At 39.7% G+C, this 16,365-nt stretch overlaps 1 pseudogene; it reads right to left on the minus strand.

The window, feature by feature from the left end:
* Positions 1-5,070: 5,070 nt before the first annotated feature.
* Positions 5,071-16,365, minus strand: part of LOC140631695 (eukaryotic translation initiation factor 3 subunit L-like) — a 39,168-nt pseudogene continuing 27,873 nt past the window's right edge.

The raw sequence follows: 16,365 nt of genomic DNA on the forward strand, positions 1-16,365 counted from the left end.
TAGTAGGAACAACAAAAACCTTCCATTATAGGCAGGCACTGTTTTCATCCATTTTTACAGATGGTACTACTGATGCAGAGACATGTTACCTAATTTTTGATGGCCACATAGCAGTGAGAGGTTTAGGCACAAGCTCTTTGACTCCAGAAGTGAAACTATTCTCTCCTATGCAGAGCTGCAAAAGATCTGGGGCAATGTGGGCTGATTTGGCTGGTCACAAATTGACTGTTTTTAGAGGGGAATTGTGGTCAAAAGATTGGAAAATTACTTGAAAATAGAATGTCTTTCTGTCTCTGGGAGCAGGCAGATGGGTGGAATTCTGTGCATCATGCCCATTCCAGGCAATACTGAGAAGTATTGATGAGAGCATCTTGTATAGGCAAGGGTCATAGCTTATAACTGCAAACCTTAGAAGTGACTGCGCCTTGGACTGCGTTGAAAACCCTTAGTCAGGGAGGGACACGGGGAGTAAGTGTGGATATGTGCTTTCCTCGCAATTTAGTCTTCTTGAGGGATTCGCATGCTCTGATTTCTCTAATTGTTATGGAACCTAAAGAAGACTTGCAAGAAAAACAATGCAAGGGCTCTGGTTCCTACATGTACTTCCTAACCAATCAAGAAAAGTCTGTAATTATCATAAGAAGGGAAAAGAAGGCAGAGAATGAGCCACATCTCCCTCATCCCACTTCTACCTCTACCCTCCTTTCCCATCCCTTCTTTAGGGTCAGGGGACATGCTCATGTATCTTTGAATTCCTCTAGCATTGTTATGAAAGTGTGTGCACATATTTTGCTATGCTCATTCTAGAGATCTGATGGAATTTAGCTTTGTTACTAATCTTGACTGTTGGATTTATTCCACTTATCAGGTCTTCATTACTTTGAAGAAGTTATTTGGCTTCTCTGACACTCGGCCTCCTCATCTGTAAAATATAATTAACAAATACCCATGGCCCAGGGTTATCCTGAAGATTAAGTAAAGTAATTTGGATTAACAATCTCATCCAGTCTTTCAGTTAGCATGTGCTCAATAAGTGTTGATTTCTTCTTCTCTCTTTCTCCAGTACAGTGATCTTTCTAGGGCAACACTTCAAACACTGTTGGAAAAACAATTACTAAAGTAATTTGCATAGACATGATGGTTCCGAATCTGACGTACAGCGTTCCTTGCCTCTCCTGAAGTGAATTTCCACCAAAGGTTGTAGTTGATGCCCTCAAGACGGAGTTTGCTGGGAACACACTTGTAGCTAACAACTTGGATTTATTTCCCACAGCATGGAGAACTGTGACATGCCTCAGTAAGTGAGTGTTAGGAAAGCCTTCTAGGATTTGGGCTAGTAGCAGGTGATTTTGGGGGGAGTTTTGAAGGAAAAGAGATTTTGCTCTGAATTGGATGCAGAGGTAATTCTGATTGGGTTTCTTAATATATCTTACTTAGAGGATATAGAACAGGATAAGACTGAAATGTGTAAAGAAACAACAGGCAGTAATTCATATTATCTGGGAGAGGGGGATATCTGGAATTTAAAAGTTTGGATAATGTTCATGTTTTGTCTGTGTTCACATATGATTATGGAATGATCTTGTTTTTGTGTTGATCCATATCGGTCACAGAGTGGCCTTGTCTGATGTTGATGTTTTGTAAAATTGTTTATGTTCAACAGGAGAACACTAAGTTTAGCTGTGAGTTCTAGTCCAGCTTCTAGATGATAGGGGTTGCCTTTCTCTTTCTTGTGATTTTTTAAAGTTATGTATTTTATTTAATATGTTTATAACATTGATGATTTAGTATATGACAGGGTTTTAAGAGCTTCACAGACATTAGCCCTAATGTAGCCCTAAAAGTTACTACTTTCACTACCCCCATTTTACAAATGAGGGAACTGAGAATCAGATGAAATAATTTGCTCAAAGTCATATACCTCATGGGTGACAAAGCTAGGATTCAACCCCAGGCAATATGGCTACCAAGGAAGGTAGGATGGTGTTTTGTCCTAGAAGGCAGCCATCAGTGTCCTTATGGGTTTTTAAAAACTCTGTTAAAAATATTTTAGTCTTCCTTGAGCTTCTCATTCCATCACTGATCCCAAATTCTCTTCATTTATTCAAAATTATTGATGGAGTACCTACTATATGTGCAAGGGGTGTGTGTGTCTATCTGTGTGTGTAACCCAAATGTTTCCAGGCCTCCTGGAAAGTCTCTTTTCTCTGCTGTAACTGTGCTGAAGAATCTGCACCTTGATACCAGTTTGTGCTAAAGCAAGAGACAGGTCATTCTCTTTTGTCAGTGAAGGAGTTGACAGCAAGGAGATAGTGAGTCTTGAGGGCATATCAAGTAACAGACCTGTTGCCAACACTTTTCTGTGTTGCCAATACCTGAACAAGTGGACTGAGATGTTCACGTCCCAGAGAGCGCTACAATAATTCCACGTGTTGCTGGGACAGAGTGGAAGATGGATTACTTATATTGGCAGATGAAATGCTCATTGATGTTTTGATGTTGAGATTAGAGACAGTGGAAAGAGGCAGAACAGCCTTCCTCTGTGGTCAGTTTATAGATAGACATTTGCTTGATAATTCTCTGGTAGTACATCCTCCAAAGGAATTAAAATTAAGACTCCTCCTGAGGCTATAATGTAAAACCATTAGCAATCTCTTTAGTATTTCTCTAGAACAACAACAAAAAAAAAAGTGCAGACAAAAACCCAAAAGGAAAATGGCAAATGTATGTGGAATAGAAAGGTGAACTCAAAACTGGTAAAGACTCAGGATATTTGTTTCTAAGAGGTCAAATATCTGTGAACAAAAAGCTTACCCTCCTACTAGGGGTCCATCTAGTAGCAACTATAAGGAGGAAGTTCTTTATATCCCCCTTAACTCTCTCATGCTATAGTTAATTCACATTTTTACATACTTAGTCATAGGACAGAAACAAAGTTATCTATGGGAAAAACTGACAGGTTCTGTGCTCAGCTTTTCCTTAGTCTCCCAGGAGCCTTCAGTTTCCTTCCTAGATTTACTTTCATTGGCTCCTCAACCTAGAACCTCTTCCTCAACAAATTGATTTTGCTTTCAGGCCAAAGAAAGTCACCTGGGGAAGAGAGGGCAAAAAACTCCTGTTTGGATGTGAACTGCAAGAAATGCTTTTAGTTCTCAAAGTGGCTATTAATACCCTGTCCAGAAATAATGACTTAATCCAAAGAGATGAAGGATGCTTTGGAATATCAGGCATCAACTGTTGCTCTTTCTAGAAAAGATTGCCAATCTGATTTTCATAAACCTTTGCATGGTACCAAGGAACTGGATACCTGCTCTATCCTCAGAAGAGGTGTCCTCTGTGGAGGATTGATGATCATCATTAAGTTAAATAATGGATATGTAAAGTGCTTATCATAGATTATATCTCATGGTTAGGGCTTAATGAAAGATAGTCAATCATTTTAACCTATTAAATTGCTTTTCACACATTTTGGTTATTACAGATACAGCACAGTGATCTCAGGTAATCGAATCGCAAACTTGAGGTTATGATCTTGTGTAGTAAGAGATTCATGTGGATGTCTGGGAGTGCCATTTGCCCCTCTTCCATTCCAAGGTATCTTGTTCTCATAGGACAATGAAATGTATGCTTGGTTCTTGTTGTGTGTTCTTTAACCTATGTTGGTGATCCGAATTACTTTTTATTAGCATATGACTTTTTTACCTTACACTTTTACAATCTAAACTAAAATATTGTGTTAACTTCAGCCAGGACAGAAGTTGACAGATCCCTCAGTATTCACATTGGACACACATCAAAGATGCCTGAAACCAGACACTTTTATAGAGACTTGTGTAGATTTAGGTCAAGTTGTGCCCCAATTCTGACATAATTATGAGGGATGTGAGGTTGCTATTGAATTGCTTTGGGGGAAATGAATCCTCTCTTGTGGCTCTCCTGGTAATTGGAGTCATGATCTTGAATAAGGCTTTCAGGTCAGTGCAGAAGGACAAGATGGGTTTATCTGCAAAATGCAACATAGATGCCTCCTTGGTTAGACTTGATGATATATGGAAAAGGTTCCTTTGGGGTGCTTATGCTCCCTATTTAAGGTCCAACCTGAGGGTAAATTAGAGTAGCCCTAGAGGAAGGATCATTAGGGATGTGGCATGAAGGGACTTCATAATATATTGGTGACTACAGTAAGAATACTGTAAAAATACAAGTAAAAAAGTGCTCAACCTCCAGTGGTTGTTGTGGCCCCTTTCTTAGCTTGGATTCCCTAGAAAACAGGGAAATCTTTTGTGTTAACACTTTACTGGGAGAACATTCACAGGTAAGGAGGAGTGAAGATAAAAGTCAGAGAAGGCAAGATGACAAAGATAAGGTAGTATATTCCCAAGTTGACCACAGCTTTGTAACAAGATACCAAAGGTTCTTGGAGGAAGTCTTTTGAGAGGCCATATAGATCTCCTGCCTCTCTGATCCAGCTGTTATAGATAGGGGGCAAAGAAAGAAAGAGGAGCTCATCTTCATCCTGTATGCTGTTGCTATTTTTGCTCCCCTAATATCAACTCCAATATGCTTCTGGATTGTACATACATGGTTCCAGAAGAGTCTTTTGGTGTTTCATATCTCAGGAGGGATGAGTGACCCCCTAAACAGATGGTATACAGTATGAGAATGAGCAAGACACTATTGTGACATGCTCAAAAGATACTGAAAGATCAGGACCAGCTGATTTAGCAGGACTGAGGTTAGTAGCAGGAGACACGGCAGCAGCAGAGACTTGGCTCCTTGACCACAGTGACAATGCATGTAGATGTTAGGGCTGCTCAAGCTAGAGAGCATGGCAAGGGTATAGTTATAGGGCAATATGTTTCCCGTCTTTTCTCTCTCTCTCTCTCTCTCTCTCTTTTTCCAAAAAAGATCCTTTACTGAGACCTATTTAAAACATTCAGTCCATAATTCAAGTAAACTTCAACTCAGATGAATGGCTGATATCTGACATATGTAAGGGTTTCACAGTGAAAAAATATGCCCTACCTACAAAGACATCAAAATAGATTCCTAAGAAGAATGTGAATGTACTCAGGGTCTCTGTCCCATCTTCTTTAGCATTTGACTGAGCTTCTCAAATTTTATGTATCTGTTGGATGAGGATAAACAAATACCATAGGGCCTAGCGCTCTTGGTATCCGTGATGTAGATCACGTCCTTATCAATATAAAAGCGAACCCCAGAGGCTGACTGAAATTTGCCATCTAAGGTAGAGATGTCCCTGGTTCACATCAGGTTCTTCATTTTGTGTTTGAACACAAAGAGCTGACATGGAACTTCTGTTCTATGAGGTCCAGGAAGCCAGCAGTTTGGGCATAGGCCTGGTAGTGTAGAGCTTGAGGAATATCAGATGGTTGAGAGCTGAGCCTGATCCTGCACTTCATCAGAAAACACCTTCAGTTGCTTCAAGAAGGTTTCCTTGTGTATTTAGGGTGCACACTACCATTGTTGCACACTACAGGTGACAGGAATTTTGGGGAGGAGTGTCTGAAAAGTTCCTCATAGACCTGTGGGTCTGTATTTCTCCCATAGCTGGTGGTGAATGCTCTCGTTAATTTGCATGGAGTACATTGTGAGAATGATTGTCAGCAGCACATACATCTGCTTATTCTACTTGTTAATCCTCTCATACTTTTATGTGGTCACCTGAAACATGCTCATGGGTAATCTGGATATAGAAGAGGATGTTGGCAAAGATCCGGATAGCATCCTGGTAGTGACACGTTATCAAAAATGCAAAATTGATGTTAAAATATGTGGTGACCTGGCACTCGGGCACACACAAAAAACATGCTCTTCTTGTTCACTTTGATATTCTCCATCACCTTGATGATCTGGTAGTAAAATCCCAACAGGGAGTGCAGAGGCAGAAGCCCCACCAAGCTGAAGTAGCCAAGCTTCTTATATAGGGAGTGCTGTCCATATTCACCAGCCACACCCTCAGAGTCACCTCCACTTGTGTACCCCTTCCATTGTCAGTTAATGTTGGATTTGTCTACCAAGGAGTGGAGGACACTGTGAACATTCCAGATTTTGAAATTAGAACAAAGAAAGTCAATTTCTTCCTCTGACTTCTTGTTGGTCGTACAGTGGTACTGACTAAAGGACTGAAACTCATAGATGGATTCATCAGATGTTATCCCAGAACCATAGGTTGGGTAGATCAAGAAGAGCAGGACCACTGGGGGAAAAAAAAGAATGTATTTGAAGAGATTGCCACAATTGTTAATAGGATTCAGACCTCTGCTCCAAGGAGGGTCCCTCACTAACATTGGCATATATCTGCCTGTAATATAATTCTTTGTACAAAATCAAGAAGACAGTACTGTTGCCAACCTGTATAGCAAGGACTTCCGTCTCAGGCCGAGGTGTATTCTTTTTTTTGTTTTAAGATTTTATTTATTTATTCATTCATGAGAGACACACACAGAGAGAGAGGCAGAGACACAAGCAGAGGGAGAAGCAGGCTCCATGCAGGGAGTCCGATGTGGGACTCGATCCCAGGACTCCAAGATCACACCCTGAGCCAAAGACAAATGCACAACTGCCGAGTCACCCAGGCATCCTGCCAAGGTGTATTCTTGAAGAGTCTTTTATTCAGTTTGGTCCAGCTGCTGTCACAGATGTCTTGGATCTCATACATCTTTTGGTCAATGACATTATGGACACATGACTGGCCCGCAACTCATACACCTCTGGTCAAACAAATCTGAGATGGTTTTGTAGAAACATTGGATGAAGTTTGAGGATCTCTTGCTAGGTCTGCTGTCATACTAATGTTTGTAAGCCAGAACCTGCTTTGGATCTCCTGTGTGCATATCATAACGCCCTGGTAAGCACTGAGACTGTAAGCAGCCTTAGATTCGTAATAGTCAACAGGAAAATTTATGGCTGCAGTGCTCACAAATACTACCAGAGAGTCCTCTCTTCTCTTCACACTCTGGAGGGTGTTGAAATGAAATGAAAACAAGAAAGTTCACCTTTGAGCTTCAAGGCAACCAAGGATCAAGAAACCTTAAGTTTAGAAGCCCAGTAATTAAAAATACTCTGGGCAATGACAATATGTTCATTATTCAGAACAGTGGGATAAAGAAATGGAAGCTATGGAAGTAAAAAAAAAAATACTGCTTTTGAGGTGGCAGAAAGTTTCTTAAGAAGATGTCACTGTTTGGAAGAGGGATTAGGACAGTTTATATTTTAATTGCTTTAAGAGAGAGATAATTATAGTGGAGTCTTTACAACTGTATTAGCACCATATTACTTTTGCAATGTATAGGAGAGGAAAAAGACAGAAAGAATAGATATCATGAATGGCCCTTCTTGGAGAAAGCTAAGATATTTAGGAAGATAGGGGTTGTTGAGAGGTTGGTATCGATCAGATGTTAATTCTGAGTTGGAAAGGGAAATGTGCCAGTTAATAAGAAGAAATACAATGGGTGAAGTTTGTGAAGACAGAGTAATGCGTAGAGGATTATAAGACATTATGGAAAAAGAAATAAGGAGAGAGGTCTGCATAATTTTTGAATTGTGTAAACACAAAGTAAAGTGAGAACATTATGAAAATTAAGAGTAGAGGTGCTTCTGCATAAGGATGGGACATATCTGACAGTACATTACCAACATTATGATACGAAAAATGCCCAAATGCAAATAAATAGTCATTTAAAGGTGTTGTTCAGTGGCAGATTTGAGAGCAGTTTACCCACAGATATGAAGAATGAGGTTAAGGGGAAGAATGTGAGTTCTGTGAATAGTTAAATGGAGACTGTTTGATCATAGTGTTCCTGAGTATATCTCATAGCCTGTTAGCTAGTTAGTTAGTTAATTTATTTATTTATTTATTTATTTATTTATTTATTTATTTATTTATCTTGTTTTTGTATTTTTTTTATTGGAGTTCAATTTGCCAACATAACTCCCAGTACTCATCCCGTCAAGTGCCCGCCTCAGTGCTTGTCACCCAGTCACCCCCACCCCCAGCCCACCTCCCCTTCCACCACCCCTAGTTCGTTTCCCAGAGTTAGGAGTCTCTCATGTTCTGTCTCCCTCACTGATATTTCCCACTCATTTTCTCTCCTTTCTCCTTTATTACCTTTCATATTTTTTATATTCCCCAAATGAATGAGACCATATAATGTTTGTCCTCTGATTGACTTACTTCACTCAGCATAATGCCCTCTGGTTCTATCCACATCGAAGCAAATGGTGGGTATTTGCCATTTTTAATGGCTGAGTAATATTCCACTGTATGCATAGACCACATCTTTATCCATTCATCTTTCATTGGACACTGAGGCTCCTTCCACAGTTTGGCTATTGTGGACATTGCTGCTATAAACATTGGGGTGCAGGTTTCCTGCTGTTTCACTGTATCTGTATCTTTGGGGTAAATCCCCAGCAGTGCAATTGCTGGGGTGCAAGGTAGCTCTATTTTTAACTCTTTGAGGAACCTCCACACAGTTTTCCAGAGTGGCTGCACCAGTTCACATTCCCACCAAGAGTGCAAGAGGGTTCCCCTTTCTCCACATCCTCTCCAAGATTTTTGTTTCCTGTTTTGTTAATTTTCCCCATTCTCACAGACGTGAGGTGGTTTCTCATTGTGGTTTTCATTTTATTTCCCTGATGGTCAGTGATGCAGAGCATTTTCTCATGTGCTTCTTGGCCATGTCTATGTCTTCCTCTGTGAAATTTCTGTTCATGTCTTTTGCCCATTTCATGATTGGATTGTTTGTTTCTTTGCTGTTGAGTTTGATAAGTTCTTTATAGATCTTGGATACTAGCCCTTTATCTGATATGTCATTTGCAAATATCTTCTCCCATTCTGTAGGTTGTCTTTTAGTTTTGTTGACTGTTTCTTTTGCTGTGGAGAAGATTTTTATCTTGATTAGGTCCCAATAGTTCATTCTTGCTTTTGTTTCCCTTGCCTTTATGTTCTGTTCTTTATGTATCTTGTAGGAAGTTGCTGTGGCCAAGTTCACAAAGGTTGTTGTCTGTGTTCTCCTCTAGGATTTTGATGGATTCTTGTCTCACATTTAGATCTTTCATCCCTTTTGAGTTTATCTTTGTTTCTGGTATAAGAGAATGGTCTAGTTTCATTCTTCTGCACGTGGCTGTCCAATTTTCCCAGCATCATTTATTGATGAGACTGTCCTTTTTCCAGTGGATAGTCCTTCCTGCTTTGTCAAATATTAGTTGGCCATAGAATTGAGGGCCCATTTCTGGGTTCGCTATTCTGTTCCATTGATCTATGTGTCTGTTTTTGTGCCAGTACCACACTGTCTTGAGGATCACAGCTTTGTAGTACAACTTGAAATCCGGCATTGTGATGCCCCCAGATAGGGTTTTCTTTTTCAATATTCCCCTGGCTATTCGGGGTCTATTCTGATTCCACACAAATCTTAAGGTGATTTGTTCCAACTCTCTGAAGAAAGTCCCTGGTATCTTGATAGGGATTGCATTAAATGTGTCAATTGCCCTGGGTAGCATTGACATTTTCAGAATATTAATTCTTCCAATCCATGAGCATGGAATATTTTTCCATCTCTTTGTGTCTTCCTCAATTTCTTTCAGAAGGGTTCTGCAGTTTTGAGGGTATAGATCCTTTACCTCTTTGGCTAAGTTTATTCCTAGGTATCTTATGCTTTTGGGTGCTGTTGTAAATAGCTTGATTCCTTAATTTCTCTTTCTTCAGTTTCATTGTTAGTGTATAGAAATGCCACTGACTTCTGGGCATTGATTTTGTATCCTGCCACACTGCCAGATTGCTGTATGAGTTCTAGCAATTTTGGGGTGGAGTGTTTTGAGTTTTCTATATACAGTAGCATGTCATCTGCAAAGAGAGAGAGTTTGACTTCTTCTTTGCCAATTTGAATGCCTTTTATTTCTTTTTGTTGCCTGGTTGGTGAGGTTAGGACTTCTAGTACTAGGTGGAATAACAGTGGTGAGAGTGGACATCCCTGTAGTGTTCCTGATCTTAGGGGAAAGGCTCCCAGTGCTTCCCCATTGAGAATGATATTTGCTGTGGGCTTTTCGTAGATGGCTTTTAAGATGTTGAGGAATGTCCCCTCTATCCCTACACTCTGAAGAGTTTTGATCAGGAATAGATGCTGTATTTTCTCAAATGCTTTCTCTGCATCTATTGAGAGGATTATATCGTTCTTGCTTTTTCTCTTGTTGATATGATCCATCACGTTGATAGTTCTATGAGTATTGAACCAGCCTTGCGTCCCGGGGGTAAATCCCACTTGGTCATGGTGAATAATCTTCTTAATGTTCTGTTGGATCCTATTAGCTAGTATCTTGTTGAGAATTTTTGCATCTGTGTTCATCAGGGATATTGGTCTATAATTCTCCCTTTTGGTAGGGTTTTTGTCTGGTTTTGGTTATGCTGGCCTCATAAAAAGAGTTTGGAAGTGTTCTTTCAGAACAGCTTTAGTAGAATAGGTATGGTTTCTTCTTTAAGTGTTTGATAGAATTTCCCTGGGAAGAGCTATCTGGCTCTGGACTTTTGTGTCTTGGGAGGTTTTTGATAACTACTTCAATTTCCTCCCTGGTTATTGGCCTGTTCAGGTTTTCTATTTCTTCCTGTTCTGGTTTTGGTAGTTTGTGGTTTTCCAGAAATGCATCCATTTCTTCTAGATTACCTAATTTATTGGCATATGGCTGCTCATAATATGTTTTTAAAATCGTTTGTATTTCCTTGATATTGGTTGTAATATCTCCATTTTCATTCATGATTTTATTAATTTGAGTCTTTTCTCTATTGTTTTTTTATAAGGCTGGCTAATGGTTTATCTATCTTATTAATTCTCTCAAAGAACAAACTCCTGGTTTTGTTGACGTGTTCTTTAATTCTTCTGGTCTCTATTTCATTTTGTTCTGCTCGAATCTTTATTAACTCTCTTCGTCTGCTTGGTGTAGGCTTTATTTGCTGTTCTTTCTCCACTTCCTATAGGTGCAAGGTTAGCTTGTGTATTTGTTTTTTCCCCCAATTTTTTGAGGAATGCTTGTATTGCAATGTATTTCCCTCTTAGGACTGCTTTTGCTGCATCCCAAAGATTTTGAACGGTTGTATCTTCCTTATCATTAGCTTCCATGAATCTTTTTAATTCTTCCTTGATTTCCTGGTTGACCCTTTCATCTTTTAGCAGGATGGTCTTTAATAGAGATGTTGTGCTTAGAAGATCTGTCATTTGCAGAAAGTGCCATGGGGGAAGTCTCCCAGTATTAGTGTATTATTATCTAAGTATGTCTTTACTTTGGTTATTAATTGATCGGTATACTTGGCAACTCCCACATTAGGGGCATAAATATTCATGATTGTTAGGTCCTCTTGTTGGATAGATCCTTTAAGTATGATATAATGTCCCTTTTCATCTCTTACTACAGTCTTTGGGATAAACTTTAATTTATCTGATATGAGGGTTGCTACCCCAGCTTTCTTTTGAGGACCATTTGAATGGTAAATGGTTCTCCAACCTTTCATTTTCAGGCTGGAGGTGTCCTTAGGTCTAAAATGAGTCTCTTGTAGACAGAAAATAGATGGGTCTTGCTTTTTTATCCAGTCTGAAACCCTGCGTCTTTTAATGGGATCATTAAGCCCATTCATGTTCTAGTTACTATTGAAAGATATGAATATAGTTCCATCCTAATACTTTTCAGTCCCTGCTTCTGTGGATTATTTCTTTGGGTTTCCTTTTCTTTTTCAGAGTCCCCCTTAATATTTCTTGCAGAGCTGGTTTGGTGGTCACATATTCTTTCAGTTTCTGCCTATCTTGGAAGCTCTTTATCTCTCCTTCTATTCTGAATGAGAGCCTTGCTGGATAAAGTATTCTTTGCTGCATGGTCTTCTTATTTAGGACTCTGAATATATTCTGCCTGCCCTTTCTGGCCTGCCAGGTCTCTGTGGAGAGGTCTGCTGTAAATCTAATACTTCTCCCCATATTAGTTAGGGATCTCTTGTCTCTTGCTGCTTTAAGGATCTTCTCTTTATCTTTGGAATTTGCAAGTTTCACTATCTATTTTTTTTAAGTTTCACTATTAAATGTTGAAACATTGAGCGGTTTTTATTGATTTTAGGGGGGACCTCCCTATCTCCTGGATCTGAATGCCTGTTTCCCACCCCAAATTAGGGACGTTCTCAGCTATGATTTGTTCAAATATGCTTTCTGGCCCTCTCTCCCTCTTGGTGAACCTCTGGAACCCCAATTATATGTAGATTTTTCTTTTTGAGGCTATCATTTGTTTCCCTTAACCTTTTCTCATGGTCTTTTAATTGTTTTTCTCTTTTTTCCTCAGCTTCCTTCCTTGCCATCAACTTATCTTCTATGTCACTCACTCTTTTTTCTACCTCATTAACCATCATTGTTAGAACTACCAGTTTGGATTGCATCTCATTTAACTGATTTTTAATTTTGGCCTGATTAGATCTAAATTCTGCTGTCATGAAGTCTCTTGATTCCTTTATGCTTTTTTCCAGACCCACCAGGAGCTTTGTAATTGTACTTCTGAATTGGGTTCTGACATCGAATTGTAATCCAAATTATGTAACTCTGTGGCAGAGAGTACTGTTTCTGATTCTTTATTTTGTGGTGAGCTCTTCTTTCTAGTCATTTTGCTCAGTGCTGAGTGGCTAAAAATGAGTTGTACTGGGTAGAAGTGCAAACTCTTCTCTCTGTAGCATTCCAGCTGCTCTCTCTTTAAATCTCAGGTTGAATTTGTAGGTTTTCAGGATGATTTGAAAGTGATCTAGGTAAGTTGGTGGGGACAGGTGACTTGGGGACCCTACTCTTCTGCCATCTTGCCCCGTCACCTCATTTATTTATCTTTTACTACGTTCAAAGAAATCAGGGTAGACTTTAAAAATTTTGTGCAGTTGCATACCCATATTGCTTCCCATGTCTACTTAATAGCATTGCTGCCTGAAGCAACCATAGAAGGTAGCGATAGACACCTTCTCTTCTGGTGTAGAGAAAGAACAATGGGAGTTACAGAAGCTGGTGCATTAAGTTTTCTCTTGGGATAATGGTTTGGTCCACCCAAAAGGGAAAGTAAGAGCAGTAAAGGAAGACCTCACAGAATAGTATCTGAATAGGAAATGAAGTGCTTCTTATTAGTATCTGGGTGCATGTCTATTATTAACCCAGTTTCCTTTCCCAAAGAGGGTTTCTCATGTAAAACTGAGTTTGGGAATATGGTTGAACAAATACACAGAATGAGACATCTTTTCTCTCCCCCTTGACACTGGATGCTTGGGTTGAGCCAGTCTAGGTTGGAGTCAGACCGGGTTGGAGCACAGTCTAAGTTCATTCTTAGGAACTGGGGTCTGGGTGCTTTTCATATGGACACAGGAAGTAGGAAGAGGAAGTGGAAAGAAGGTCCAAAGATTGGGCAGGGACAAGAAATGAATGATAAGAGAGAGTCTGAGGCTTAGATTCTGTCTCTGAGGCTCAGCTAGCCCACTAGGAAAAGCAGATCAGTTGAATGCTGTAAGCAATACCAATTAAAATTAAATTTTCTCTTGTTGGGAAGAACAAGCAATCACTTTTCCACTAGATGTGAGCCTGTCTAGAAATATGAGGTGACAGACAGGAAAACTGTCCCCACCTCAACACTCCCCACTTCTAAAGATCAAGTCTTCTATAATTTTCAACATCCTCTGCAGTCCATTTTCAGTCTCAACTTCGAAGACACATGACATACACCCTCTGTCCAGGCTAATTAAGTAGCTAGACCTTCTTTGAGCATGTTCTCCACATCAACGATTTGTTCATGCTATTCCCTCAGCCTGGAATGTTCTCCCTAACACTCTCTGGTTGTAGAAATCTTATCTATCTCTGCAGATCCAATTTAAATGGCAGCTCCACCATGCAGTTTCATGGTTAAGTGGAAGTATCTCATTCTTCCTTTGAAATCCTGTACCTCTGCTCCTCTCTCAAATGGTCGATCAAATGTTACCTTGTAATACAGTTAAAGGATAGATTCTGGCTTGTTTTATTCTTTCTATTGTCTAATTGGCATCTAGGATGGTGTCTAAGGTAATGACTCTGGAATAGTAAGAGTTCAGCAAATATTTGCCAGCATGAATTAAATTCCAGGGTACTTGATGGAAAATGAGGAGAGGTTACAGATAGAGAAATGAAAGTGAACAGTATCTCTCTTCTGCTGCTGCTTAATATGTTTCACTTTATACACAGGCATAGTGGAGAAGGTCATAGAGATGACTAAATTAAGGCAGAAAGTGGAAGGATAGAAGACATATGAGATCCAATTATGTTTTTTTTTTCCAAATGTGGAATTTGTTGTTCTTGAAATGGGCAAAAAGTATGCTTTGCTTCAGCTCAGTGTCATTTCACAGCATGACCCTTCTGCTATAATTGCTTTGTGCACATTTGTTCTGATATTTGGCTTGACATGTGTGTCAAAGACTAAATGATAAAACCGATATGGATTAGTGAGAATAGCCTCAAAATGAAAGGGGGAAATGGCACTTAGAACAAAAATGAAACATAAGTAGGAGCAATTGGGAAACTAGCTGACAGTTGAAGATAATTCTGGAGTGTATTGGGAGTCAGATCTGCTAAATAACACACTTAGCAATAAGGATTTTTTTGGCCTGAGAAGAGGTTGCTTCTAGACACCAGGAAATATAAGTTCTTTGCATAGCCCTAATCTTCTTTAGCAGTTAGCTTCTATTGGCTTCCATTTTTCCATTTATGAAGTTTTTCCATTTTTCCATTTATGAAGTTTCCATTTATGAATATCTGAGATATTTCACAAAAGACATTCTCTTCTAATTCATGTCATAAGAACCCCTGGCCTTTAATTCTATTAGAACAATGGCTCATCCAGAACAATATTTGTGTTCATTCATTGCCAAGTTATTTTCTAAGGTGCAACTGTATGCCAGGCTCTGCAGTATGTTCTGGGAATGGAAAAATGAATAAGATAGACACCTTTGAGGCCAAATAGTATTTGATATGGTTCTAGCTAAGTCTGCTTTAGGTATGTGACCTTGGCTACCATGATTTCCATCTCTAAGCCTATTTCCTCATTTGTAAATGGGATGAAAATAGAATATAAGTCAAAGAATTATTGTTTCATGTAGCATAAAAGTATGCAAATCTCTCAGCAGAATGTTAGGCCCAGAGGAGGCCATTAACAAATGTAAGCAGTGATGGTCATTAATAGTTTGATTGTATCAGAGTGACAGATCAGCTGGGAGTTGGAGGGAGACATATAGAACAATCTGAATCAATCACATGACAACTTCAAAATTTTTCAGATAAATTGGTATATTCAGACAATGGAATATTATTTAGTGCTAAAATAAATAAGCTGAAGAATATCATCAAGGGGGTGACATAGGCCATTCATGACTTTGCTTTATCTCACAAAAAGAACTGACAACTAGTCATGGATAAGACAAAACTAGACAATGGAGGTGAAGCTGAAACCCCTTCTGCATCACAAAGATCAAGACAGACTGAATTGGAAAGGTAAGAGAAATGGCTATAGGCTGATGGCATTGCCCCACCCCTAGGCCAGCACATCACCATGTGGAGAGATCTCTCCTGAGCCTATGGTTCCTCCAGTGGAAAAAGGGGGAGAGGCATTCCAGCACCCCCCTCAGTGTTTTGGGTCACTTCATGGGAGCTCCTATACTCTGGTTTCATCTACAAGGAGTGCTAGGGAGTCAATGGGGGCTCAATTAGGGAAAATCTGATTATGACAGAGAAGGGGAAGGAGTTTCTAACAACCAATCTGTAGAACCAAGTTAGTGCATAGTGACAAAGGACTCAGTGGGGTGCAGGTATTCCTTATTTGGGTCCTCAAATAACAGGTTTTGCTGGCTCTAGAACATGGCTTACCCATGCCAAGGCCCCATGTACTGCTGTGTAACATGATTCTTAGCCCCATATGAGCAGAAGGGCTGGTGAGAAAACCTGGAAGCTATGTAATATAGCAATGCTTAAGCCAAGACTCATGCAGGCAGAGCTGATGGTATGCAGTACAAAGCCAGTGATCCTGGTCAGCCAGATAACTTGCGGCATGGATTGGTTTAAGACCAGATAGAACCTCACTGGCTTTAAAGCTCCTTATTCTTCTGTACCAAGGCCCGGAAACTAATTCATAGCACCACTTATTGCTGAATACAACCTTCAGACAACCTGACCAGGGAACCTAAGCAGGACACATGGGAAGCTATATAGCCTCTTCAACAACTCTCATTATAGTGATACTTGAACAGAGAGCATAGCCATGGCTTTCTCCATCTGCAGAGCAAAACTGGTGGCCTCATCTGACCAGGAAATTTAGTATACATTT

This window comes from Canis lupus, chromosome 4 (genome assembly GCF_048164855.1).
Source record: "Canis lupus baileyi chromosome 4, mCanLup2.hap1, whole genome shotgun sequence".
Taxonomy (NCBI): domain Eukaryota; kingdom Metazoa; phylum Chordata; class Mammalia; order Carnivora; family Canidae; genus Canis; species Canis lupus.